The sequence below is a fragment of the Macrobrachium rosenbergii genome, chromosome 46 (genome assembly GCF_040412425.1).
Source record: "Macrobrachium rosenbergii isolate ZJJX-2024 chromosome 46, ASM4041242v1, whole genome shotgun sequence".
Classification (NCBI taxonomy): Eukaryota; Metazoa; Arthropoda; class Malacostraca; order Decapoda; family Palaemonidae; genus Macrobrachium; species Macrobrachium rosenbergii.
The window spans coordinates 17,433,840-17,446,339 of record NC_089786.1 but is presented as its reverse complement, the minus strand read 5'-3'; the positions used below and the strand labels follow the sequence as shown (position 1 = coordinate 17,446,339).

General features: G+C 37.6%; 2 protein-coding genes across 3 annotated transcripts in view; one reads left to right on the top strand and one right to left on the bottom strand.

The window, feature by feature from the left end:
- The window catches only part of LOC136830253 (uncharacterized), a 290,781-nt gene that overhangs the window by 191,001 nt on the left and 87,280 nt on the right, over positions 1-12,500 (top strand). The gene's annotated exons all lie outside the window — the stretch shown is intronic.
- LOC136830255 (methyltransferase-like 26) overlaps positions 1-12,500 on the bottom strand; it is a 420,688-nt gene that overhangs the window by 345,736 nt on the left and 62,452 nt on the right. Inside the window, exon 2 of the mRNA XM_067089615.1 lies at positions 12,025-12,100. The gene's annotated coding sequence lies outside the window, so the exon portion shown is untranslated. The remainder of the gene's footprint in view (positions 1-12,024; positions 12,101-12,500) is intronic.

Here is a 12,500-nt window from a genome sequence, read left to right as displayed (position 1 = left end):
ATGTATGTATATATATGTACATATATATTGTATATGTATATATAAATATATATGTATATATACATACATATGCATATATATATATATATATATACATACATATATATACATATATATATATATATATATATATATATATATATATATATATATATATATATATATATATATATATATATATATATATATATATAAATATATATATTTATATATATATACTAAACTGATAAAAATCCTGTTGGCGGCTTCGATAAACACTCCAGGAATGCACAACCTAAGATCGTAGGATGTAAAGATGTAAAGTTATTCAGATCAGCTGTACAGTTAACACCTAATCGCACTTTGCAGTTGAACAACAGCTCCGGAGTGGCAGCCAGGTCCTGTCCTGTCTTTTATCTCAGCAAGACGTATATGTTGCACTGTTGCATTCTTAAGTAGCAAAAAATAGTACACAACCTACAGAAAAATGAAGCTTACGCCAATGACGAAGCAGATTCCTAAGCGAGATTGGGGATCAAATAAAATGAGGGTTAAATTCGCGCGTAATCAAAATACTTACAAACTGATAACTGCGTGGATTGAATAATTTGACACAGCACCCATTGAATACTGCAATATTTTTGTCAACAGCTCGGTATCCAATTGCAGTAAAAAAAAGCACAAAATTCAGTTTGCAAGCGTGCAGCAAGTAAAAAGGACCATGAATGAATCATAGAATGCAGATTTGGTGATAGCGGAGTTCTGCAGAGGCTGTGAAGGTTTGAAAACGTTGTCAAGCCAAGAGTTGAATTCATGTTAATGAAATTAAATTTATGAAGAGGAAGGTTAGTCAGCATATGAAGCAATGAATGTTAGTATGGATGCTAGAGGACTGAAGTTGGATCATTGATACAGGGCTGAACCACAAGTTATGAGAAGTAAGGAAAGTAACAGGAGCTGTTGAAATTGTTAGCAAGAATAAAAGAGTGAAAGACAACAGAGTTGGAATGCAAGAGGGCATTCTTGTGGCAACTGTCTTTAATGGAAGTGAAGGGTGAATTGAATTGAACTGAATATAGAATTTAGGCCAAAGGCCAAGCACTGGAACCGATGAGGTCATTCAGCGTTGAAACGGAAACTGACAGTAAAAGTTTGAGAGGTGTAACAGGAGGAAATCCTCGCAGTTGCACTATGAATCACCTGTTAGGAGAGGCTGGAAAGTAAGAAGAAAGAGAATATGAAAGGAGGTACAGTAAAAGGAACGAAAGGGGTTGCAGCTAGGGGCCGAAGGCATGCTGCAAAGAACCTTAAGTAATGCCTACAGTGCACCGCATGAGGTGCACTGACGGCACTACCCCCCTATGGGGGAAGTGAAGGATGGATGGTGATTGCAACCGTTAGGAAAAAAGTGGAAACCTCTCAATATCTTCCACTTTTTTTTCCTTACGTCTGCAATCGCCATCCATCCTTCACTTCCATTAAAGACAGTTGCCACAAGAATGCCCTCTTACATTTCAACTCTGTTGTCAGTCACTCTTCTATTCTTGCCAACAATTTGTAGAGCTCCTGTTACTTTCCTTCTTCTCATATCTTTTGATTCAGCCCTGTATCAATGATCCACTTTCAGTCCCCCAGCATCCATACTAACATTCATTACTTCACATGTTGACTAACATTCCTCTTCACAAGTTTAATTTCATTGACACGAGTTCAACTCTTAGCTTGAAAACATTTCATACCTTCACCAGCCTCTGGAGAACTTCGCTATCACTAAAACTGCGTTCTATAATTTATTCATGATCCTTTTTACTTGCTGCACGCTTGCAAACTAAATTTTGTGTTTTTTACTGCAACTGGATACAGAGCTGTTGACAAAAATATTGCAGTATTCAATGGATGCTGTATTGTGACAATTGGATATCCAGCTGTTGACAAAAATACTGCAGTATTTATTGGATGTTGTGTCGCATTATTTACTCCATGCAGTTGTCCGTTTGTAAATATTTTGATCACGCGAATTTAACCCTCGTTTTATTTTACCTCGCGAGACCTTTTGTCCTTTAAAACTTGAAACGTATCGCAATATCTCTTAGGAACCTGCTTCGTCCTTTACGTAAGCTTCCAATTTTCTTTAGGTTGTGCACTATTTTTTGCTGCTTAAGAATGCAACAGTGTAACATATGCTGTAGTACAAATAAGAACAACTGAAACGGCGAAAATGAGAGAGCATATGTTGGGGGAATTTGGTCACGTGAAGAGAATAGAAGAAGATAGTTTTGGTTGAGGGGGTGAATAATGAATTAAAGTCTTGTGATAGAAGAGCAGGAAAGAAAAGATGGAATGGAATGGGCACTATAGAATATTTGATTTATGCCCAGGAACCTCTGGATTTCATTCCTGAAGGTAGAGATGAACGTGGCGATGACTGCTGTCTTTTTGTTTTTGTTTTTTGTTTTTGTTTGTTAGTACGAGAGCGTGCGTTTGTTGGTGCAGTAGGTGTACGATACTTTTTACAACACAAATCATCTCCATAGTCATGATTTTGCTGATCATCTGACGCTAGCAAGGAGACTTGAAAACCCGTTTTGCCAGAGCCATTAAATGGGCGCATAAAGCAGCATAGAAGCAATACCCCGTCACGGCAATATACAAGGTCATACGGTGGGCACCGTGCCCATTTTCCTTCCAGAGTCCGACGGGAAAGGCAGCGTATTCCTTTATTTTATAACTCGTGTACCAAAGTTGCTAAAGAAACTTGATAATTTTTGTGATAATGACAAAGATACCTGAACAGCAGAAAATTATTATTATTATTATTATTATTGCTATTGTTATTGTTACTGTGCTAATTACTTTAAACTTAAAGTTATTCATTTAGAATAGGCCTAACAGGAAAATGCACATATTTTCCTGACATAAGAAAAGGAAACTGCATACCTCCGCCAAAGCCATGTACCCCACCCTCACCACTGCCCAACAACAACAAAAATGTCCCTTGTGAAGATTTGCATATCTCCCAAAATCCAGCCACTTGCTGCTTGCCATGAGATCCACTAATGATAAATTTCTTGCAAAAATCCACACGTAGCTTTTACTAATCCTTCTAAAAATAGACAAGCTGAACTGGAAACAACCCCGTGCAATTTCGTTGTTAGAGGTTACAAGAGAATTAGAACTACAAAAAAAATGTCGAAGAAGAAGAAGAAGAAGAAGAAGAAGAAGAAGAAGAAGAAGAAGAAGAAGAAGAAGAAGAAGAAGAAGCGCACTTGGTAACAATAAAATCTTAAAAGACAGTTTGCCTTTCAACCGCTTCAAGGGGAGCCCAAGATGAAAGTTCAGTTGATGGAAAAATTGCCCCATATTATCAAGTGCCTTGGGGAGTGGCCTAAGAATTTGATCTAACGTAGAGCCTTGAATATGATGACATAAAAAATACAATCAATCTAGCGTCTTGCATGTCAACATGAGTAAACTAAATATTGAGATCGTTACAAATCATGAGCATAATCTCCTAACAATAATCCTACAACAAGAAAATAGATCACAATTAAAGAAAATTGCATATTCTAGTCACCACACCTCAATAAAATCAACAATACACCTTCTTTACCTTCAGTAAAAAAAAAAAAAGATAAAAATAAAACGAGGTTAGATCCCAATTTCAGTAGAAAAAAATCAAGAATACTTTAATGACCACACCCCGTGAGATTTATTCTTGTGTATCAAGCGGCGCAGTTCCGCGTTGCAGCCATGAACTGCAATCAAGAATTGCATTCCTGTCACGCAAAAGCTGCAAGTGTTGCAAGACGTGCCGTCGCGCTCGCGGACCCAAGTGTTTGATTTACGATTCCAGGGCAGACGTTTCCAGGCCACTAGTTATGCCTGCGCTGTTCTCTATCTCTCTCTGTCTATCTATCTATCTATCTCACCCTCACTCACAATTGAAAAATTCACGAATCTAGCAAATAGTAATCAATCTCTCTCTCTCTCTCTCTCTCTCTCTCTCTCTCTCTCTCTCTCTCTCTCTCTCTCTCTCTCTCTCTCTCTCTCTGCAAAACTATAACAGGAGCTGTAAACATTTTTATTCAGCTATCAAAAAATAATCTCTCTCTCTCTCTCTCTCTCTCTCTCTCTCTCTCTCTCTCTCTCTCTCTCTCTCTCTCTCCTGTTCTTAATTCTCTCTACTTTTCACTCACACACACACACTAAACTAAAAGTACAGCTAAATTAATTTGATTTATCAAAACCTAACCCAGTCTCTCTCTCTCTCTCTCTCTCTCTCTCTCTCTCTCTCTCTCTCTCTCTCTCTCTCTCTCTCTCTGATGAGGTGATTAGCTCGTCCTAAGGTTGCCCTGATGCGCAATCCACTGAAGTGCATATGGAAATTAGTCTTCAGCAATGTTTAGTCCCTCTGTGACTTTTATTTCGATTTTTGGTGCCTGCCCTTCGCATAACTAACCTTTCTCGTGGTTAAAAGGGTCGTTCTTGGTAAAACTATTTTTAATATTTTTCCTACTAAGATTTGACGAGATAAGTTTGTTCTCAAAACTATACCTTGATTTGCAAAGGACAAAATTCAGACAATTAATCTGGCGTATGTTTGTGTGTGTGTGTGTGTTTGTGTGTGTGTGTGTGTGTATGAGAATAGCGTACACACGTGAAATATTGGTAACCTTATTTTTATCTCGGCTTGAGGCAGCCTATCTTCGTTCTGAGCAAGGCAGCAAGTAAGAGAGGCCACCTTCCAGGGATACTGCGAAAAAAAAGAAAAAAATCTCCTTTTACAAGAAAACCGGTTTCCAAATGTCATTGGTTTTATAATTTACAGAAATCTTAAGGTTGACATTTCTCGAAAATAGAGAGAGAGAGAGAGAGAGAGAGAGAGAGAGAGAGAGAGAGAGAGAGTTTCTTTGTGGTTACACTTTCTTTCATAATATGCACCCATATTCCTGAGATAATCTAAGTGGGATGAAGATTACCTTTTCGAAACTATCCCCACCCCGCCTTATTTTTTAATTAATTATGAAGTTATACTGATCACTCACGTGTCTCTGTCCCCCTTTCTCCCCCTACCCCACCTGCGACACAAAACAGTCGCCTAATAATCAGAAACACTATTCACTAAGGATGTCTACAGAGGCATACTGGATTTTGAAGAAAACTGCAGTTTGGATCCCTTGCTCGCCCAACAAGGGCATCAGGTGCGGTTTTGTAAGAATGGTACCATTGTGCAATTGCGATCAGAGAGAGTGAGATAGATGCATTTATATTTCACTAGCTACACCGATAGCTGAAGAAGTGTTTAGATAGATACTTTCATCTGAGACACAGAAATCGATAGACAGATGAAAAAAGATCATTATACACATCACCTTCATAAAATCGCTCCTCGAATGCCCGCTGGTAATGACGGCATAGCTTACTGCCTTATAAGAAAACACGACAACCAACCGCCGTTGCTAATTGGAATTCCACATCGAGAGGTTAAGCTACAAATAATAATTCCCTTGATTACCCGAACAATGACAGTTTCTCTCTCTGGTCTCGATGGGCATCTAACGAAAGCCATTTTTGTTCATTGCGAATGTTAATTAGATATCATTTTTAAAATCCTGATGATTTAAACCAGTGGTTCTCAACCTGGGGGGCGTCAGCAATTTCAAAGGGGGACGCAAGCCCTGGAGAAAAATTAAAAATTCTCTAATTATATTCGTTATTCTCTTAACAAGAGTCGCTAAGAATCAGTGTCCCCAAAAGAATTAAGACACCCCTTCTCCTTCTCTTTTTTTCATTTTATTTTACTTTAAATCTGGGAGGGAATTTTACTCATAGATGCAACGGGGGCGTGGAAGGAAGGGCCAACTCTTAGAGGGGGCGTGGTAACAAAAAGGTTAAGAACCGCTGATTTAAACTCTATATACTGGTCTGCTGGTATAGTGATTAGTGTTGTGACATGCCACTCAGATGTCACGGGTTCGCGTCTCCCCCAGGCCGAGGAAAAATCACTGGCTCTGTATCATGATCAGTTACTGCTGTAGTGTGGGGTCTGCGGTGGGAGGTTGAAACCAACATTCTTTGGAAGCTTGAATTCCAAGTCAATGGCCCCTGTGTGCTTGTTCCATGGGGATAGGTTTCATCTACTGAAATAATAATAATAATGATAATAATAATAATAATAATAATAATAATAATAATAATAATAATAATAATAATAATAATAATAAATAATTTAAGTTAAGAGATTTTATTTACTTGAAAAGGTTCCGGTAAAATAAGCTTAGAGCTCATCTTTTGCTGAAGAAAGAAAGCGATTTTTTCTGAACAGCTAAAATATAGCAACCTGCGTCTCCCGGATAAAGCAGAAAGGTTAATCGCAAGCATAACTCCCCTACTTTATAACATTCAGTTTCAATGGAACTTGCAACAAACTTTAGCTGTCTTGTGTAAGCGGGTCCAAAGCAAGACGAAGACGAGAAATGAAATTTACAAAAACTTGTCTCTTGATTTAGAGATGTCTGGAATCTTTCAAACGAATCTCATTTTATCTTATATCTTTAATCATCTGATCACTTGTCAACATAACTTCTTAAACTACGTGCATTTTGAAGGCGATTTCCTACGTGCTTTGAGTGTGGTCTTAGACTTTTGCTTGCGAGGTTATGAGTGCCTTGTGCATGGATTAAAAATAATGCGTTTGTTGCATGCGTTCATCTCTACCAAGACACCTGAAAGTTTCTGAGCATAAATATGAAAGTTTCTGAGCATATATATGTAAGTTTTATTTCAAAAATTCCCTAGTTGTGTGTGTAAGTGGTTACATAAGGCTGGTTAGTGTACGAACATACATTAGTGTACTTTAGTATCAAGTTTGTGTGTAATATAGCTTTTCGTGTAGCATCGCAATAGTGACAGCCGGCTAGAAAGCTTTATCCCTATGTCTGCTTTATTACTCGTACCCACTCGTGTGTTTTTCCAGACGTGCTCACAACACGCAATGTGTTTTTCCGCAAACGGCCAGACAAATAAGAATGTAAAGGGTGTACGTGAGGGTTGCTCTTCCTAATACAAGGATAACTCTTTGGCAACGGTTGAGTACACAGCAAAAAAGTTGGCCGGGCTTTGCAAACCTAATTTGAATCTGGAGTGTTACTTTACGACAGCTCACTTTCTTTATTCCGTCATGTTAATGGTCGGTCTAAATACTCTGGCGGCAAATGAAGGCCTAGTTAACGATATGAAATTGCCACCTTGTCAATACTGCAGACTCCCTGTAAAGGCTTAAAGATTGTAAACGAGCGGCAGAGGTACGAGGCAGGTCAGTGAGCTGTGGCAATATGCCCTAGAAACATACCACATACACTTAACCACAACCCAACCCCTATCTCCGCCCACGCTAGGACCTGAGGGAACTAGACAATTACCTGCTGTACGGAGGGCTAATTAACTGGCTTTTTAAAACTAGAATTACTTTAAATTCATGCCAATGGACATTATTTTTTCCACTAGGAATTCAACATGAACACGAAATCCGTCAATGATGCAGGTTACCTGTACTCAGGAGTGATCGGTTGGCCTCTAAATTAGCATTTCCTTGTATTTTTAATAATGTTATCCATGTATATATTTGAGTATGCTTATCATATCACTACTTCCTCCCTTAAAGTAGAGCATTCTGAGCTAGGAAAGCTTGATTAGCATATTAATGACCTTTTACATATATTTTTTTTTTTTTTGGGGGGGGGGCTTTCCAAATACTTGCATATTTATCCTAATATTCTTAAGCACAACAGAACAAAATCCTGGACTAAGAACCTTAAGCAAACACAACGATGCAGTAGTCAACTTCAAGTAGGTTGAACATCTATCAAATTACTCTTAATCTATGGTTATTAATAATAATAATAATAATAATAATAATAATAATAATAATAATAATAATAATAATAATAATAATAATAATAATAATAATCATTATTATTATTATTATTATTATTATTATTATTATTATTATTATTATTATTATTATTTATTATTATTATTATTATTATTGAAGAAGACAGCCCTCCTTTTTAGTGATTTGTAAAGGATACCTGTGATTTAAGAGATAAGCATCGTATCTACGCAGACAAGGGACCTAAGGTGACTGAAACTAGGAAGTTTGTCTTCATCATCTATTTCCAAGCGAGAATCCCTCAACTCGCTGTCTTTGGGAAGGAGCACAGAATTTGTCTAATCATTGCCGGTGGGGCGGGGAGTGTGCAAAGCCATAAAGACAGGTGCAGAAGGCCGCTATCATTCCAAAATCTAAAATCTATGCAGCAGTGTATCTGGTTCCACACCTTTTATGGCTTCTATGACTGAGTGGACATGATGTTGGAACCAGGCTCATCACAGGTCGGAGATTCAGTATGCAAGCAGGAGGTTTGTTTTCATTTATTTCAGGACAAGATTACTTCCATATAATGCATCATCAGTATCATAATTATTATTATTATTATTATTATTATTATTATTATTATTATTATTATTATTATTATTATTATTATTATTATTATTATAAACAATTTCCACACTTTCATGTAAAACAAGTTAAAAATGCCCTAAACAAGATTTCACATACAAGAAGACAAGAACAAAGGGAGGTATAGCAATATTACACAAATAAGAAATCTTACGAAGTTCTTATACATGAATGAGCATAAAGCAAGAGCCTGTTCCGGCATAAGGCCGGCTTAATCTAAACAACCATCCGACCAATCTTAATTATGGAATATTTGCAAAACTCAAAAAAAAAAAAAAACATACTTGCTTTCATAAAAGTAATTGTGCATCCTACTGCTGTGATGTCCCTTTATCAAGATGCAGACAATATGCAAATATCAACTTTTTGTGGGATCAGTTTCGATTTTATGTATCGAGATGAAATTGCGCTACGTTTTAATGAGGAGACTTCATTCACCTGCCAACCTGAAGCTGTGCGTTGAGGAATGTGCTTGTAGGTTCCCTGTCAAGAACATGCTTGCTCTCTGGGTGGAAATGAAGAAGACATGGGAGAATAATGAGAGGATCATGAGGAGAAGGCAGAATGTGGAAAGGGAGGGGAGGAATTTGAAAAAGAAGAATGATGAGAGCAGCACGTGAGGAAGACGACCAAGAGCGAAGTTATTACTCTGAGGGAAATAAAACAAAACTGAAAGACGAGGAAGGTGATGATCAGAAAAGAGTCATCCCTTTGGCAAGCAAAATAAAAAAAAATGAGGAGAATGGGATGACGACTATGAAGTGTAACTTCACTGGACGAGAGGAAATTTAAGAGATATGTGACGAATAGGAGGAAGAAAACTATAAAAAATAACTTTAATGATTAAGAAAAAAAATAAGAGGAGCAGGATGGAGACTACCAAAAATAAATTTACTGTTTAGGATGAACATGTAAAATAATGACAGTAGAAAGGGAGCTAAAGATAAATATACTAGTTTTGAAGAAGCGAAGAGAAATGAATATATATAAAAAAATATCAAATAAAACAGAAAAAAGGACTACCAACCCGTAAGTAAAATACGAAAACTAGAGTAAAACTTCGCAATTTAAAAATATATTACAAAATTATAAAATGTGAAAAAAACTCCGATTAGGGCAGAGAAAATAAAATAAACCACGGGACAAAAGGCAAAACCAAACTTCAGGAAGCGACGGCTAAAAAGATACTGCCTCAGTTTCAGCGCTTAAGACAAAATGCCAAATATATACAAACAAAAAGATAAAACATGAGGTACAGAACACTACGGTCACACGTTAAGATCAATCTAATTATTCAATTAAGACTATTATATATTTTCTTTTGCTTGCGACGCCCGGAGAAGACATGTTAAAAGCGTCATCAGTGTCCCAAACTCTTCAAGAGAATGTCAATCTAATTGATGCTCTGTCAGTAAAAGTGTCTTTGACCATTCTTAATCCATCAACAGCCCAGTGCAATTTAGTGCAACCAAGCGTTCAATTAGGGAAATGTGGCCCAGCCTGATGCGCCGAGCGAGGGTCGATAGGAGGGTCTCCAAACTGATCTCGGATGGGTGTAAAAAACGGACTTGGAAGGAATTTAAAGCCAGTAAAAATCATGTAAACCTCATTAGCATGTTCTTCTAAACAACCCCAAGTAACTTCCAGTACGGATAAGTCGACCGTGTTCACAAACCTCGCGCAAAACAGATTAGATTTAACCAAAATAAAAACAGTTGCAGTCGTTCGAAAATAAATCAGGGCTTTCTGACATTCAAAACAAACAACACAATTCAACATAAGTAAAGTCGTTCTAAAATACAGACAAAAACACGACATTCGAAAATAAATTAACTCTCCCAACAAAAAAAAAGTACAAATTTCGATTTAAGAAACGTTTTTTTAGGCTGTCAAGCCAAGCAATGCGGTTATTCGCCGCGTAAGATAATGAAAAGGGGCAGACAGAACGGTTGGAAAGGAAGATGAAGAAATTCGGAAAATAAAGGAGATGGAGCACGAGAATCTAAAGGTGGAACTGGGGGAAAACCCGCAGTTGCACGAAGACATAATAATCGTTGAGGTTGGACAGCAAGATTGATGACTGACGAAAGAAAGCAAAATTGGAAGTTAAATAAAAGGCTAAAAATTTTTCGTGCGTGCAGCCGGTCCTGGTCGTTTCGGCCGTAAGTCACTTGGGCCGTAACATCCAAAACAATTGTAAGACGTTATGTTTATGGTATTTACCGTTATGTTTATGGTATTTACCATTATTATTTCATGTTTTACGTACATCCCCAAGGGGCTGGTACTAAACACGGCGCCCATTTTGCACGTAAACGTGCTTACGGCCTAAATGACTTACGGCCGAAACGACCCGAATGCCGTGCAGCTAGGGGCCGAAGGGATTCTTCAAACAGCCTTTACAAATACCTACAGTCAGCCTCGTGAGGTAAACTGACGGCAAAACTCCACTAAGAGGTAAAATCATTCGAAAGTGAAAACTATCTAAAATTAAAAAAAAAAAAAACACGACGATTTCAAAATAACCAAGGGATTTCTAAAATAGAAGAAAATACATACAACCGTCCGAAAATAAATGAAGCATTTTTGAAAATAACCAAAAAATATTTCCGACCACTCGAAAACAAATGAAGTGTTTACAAAATAGAATAAATAACGCAAGCAGTCGAAACTAAATAAAGACTAGATAATGTTTAATTACCCACATTCTTTAATGCAGTGACCGTATTTCGCTTATTGTTTTCATCAAAGGCTGACCAAAAGGAATATATAGCATAATATTCTCCCTTTGAAAGAGATGTCATCAAACTTGTAATTGCGTATGAGCCATGGAATTATCAGTTTCAGTAATTTTTTTTATCGAGTGAGAAAATAAACGAATTGACAGAAATTGGTTCTTTTGATATAAGAAACAAGGGCTAAGGTTTCTAAAAATTAACAGTGAAACGAACTGGATGAAAAATCATATCAGAAGACACACTGGAAACCCCGCAATGAAAGGAACACGGGTCAGAATACTACCAAGATCTCCAGACAAGATAACTGAATTGAATGAATACAGAATTTAGGCCAAAGGTCATTCAGCGCTGAAACGGAAATTGACAGTAGTAGGTTTGAAAGGTGTAACAGGAGGAAAACCTCGCAGTTGCACTACAAATCAACTGTTAGGAGAGGGCGGAAAGTAAGATGGAAGACAGAGAATATGAAAGGAAGTATAGCGAAAGGAACGAAAGGGTTGCAGCTAGGGGCCGAAGGCACGCTGCAAAGAACCTTAATTAATGCCTACAGTGCACCGCACGAGGTGCACTGACGGCACTAACCCCCTACGGAGTCCAGACAAGATAAGCTTTAAGATCCCAGAAAAAATCAAAAGAGAAAGTTTCTCCCGCTTAACATCTTTAATTTCTTGCCCGTCGTGAATATAAAAAAAAGCTAGATTATTCTCAAGTACTCCAGACGAGATAAAATGTCATGTCTACGACAACAGATCTTTACAAAAAAATTTCCATCACTAATTCACTTACTTTGAACAAAAGGTGAACCTCGAAAGGATGCGTCGGCTGCTGGCAAACAAATGAGCGGAAGAACCTCGACACGACGCTGTCAAAAGGAAAGATAAAACAAGGATTACCTTAAGCTTGAGCAAGCTTATTAATAAGGTTAAACTTGAACAAACTCTAGGCTGCAACAGGCATAAGCTTAAGACGAAAGCAAAACTATTTATTAGCTTTAGCTGGAGCAACGTTATTCATAACCTTGTAGCAAAGTGTGCTTATGGATAAGCTTAGGAAGTTGCAAGCATAATGATGAGCTAAAGTTGGAACACCTTATCCATACGAGTGAGCTAAAGTTGGAACAGCTCATCCACACGAGTGAGTTGAGCAAGTTGATTCACATGCTTACTTTGAAGCAAGCTCATCTAGTGCAACGCTGCAACAGGAGCGAATTCTTTCATTTACTCAAGCTGAAGAAACCCTATTTAAAAGCTTGAGCTAGCAAG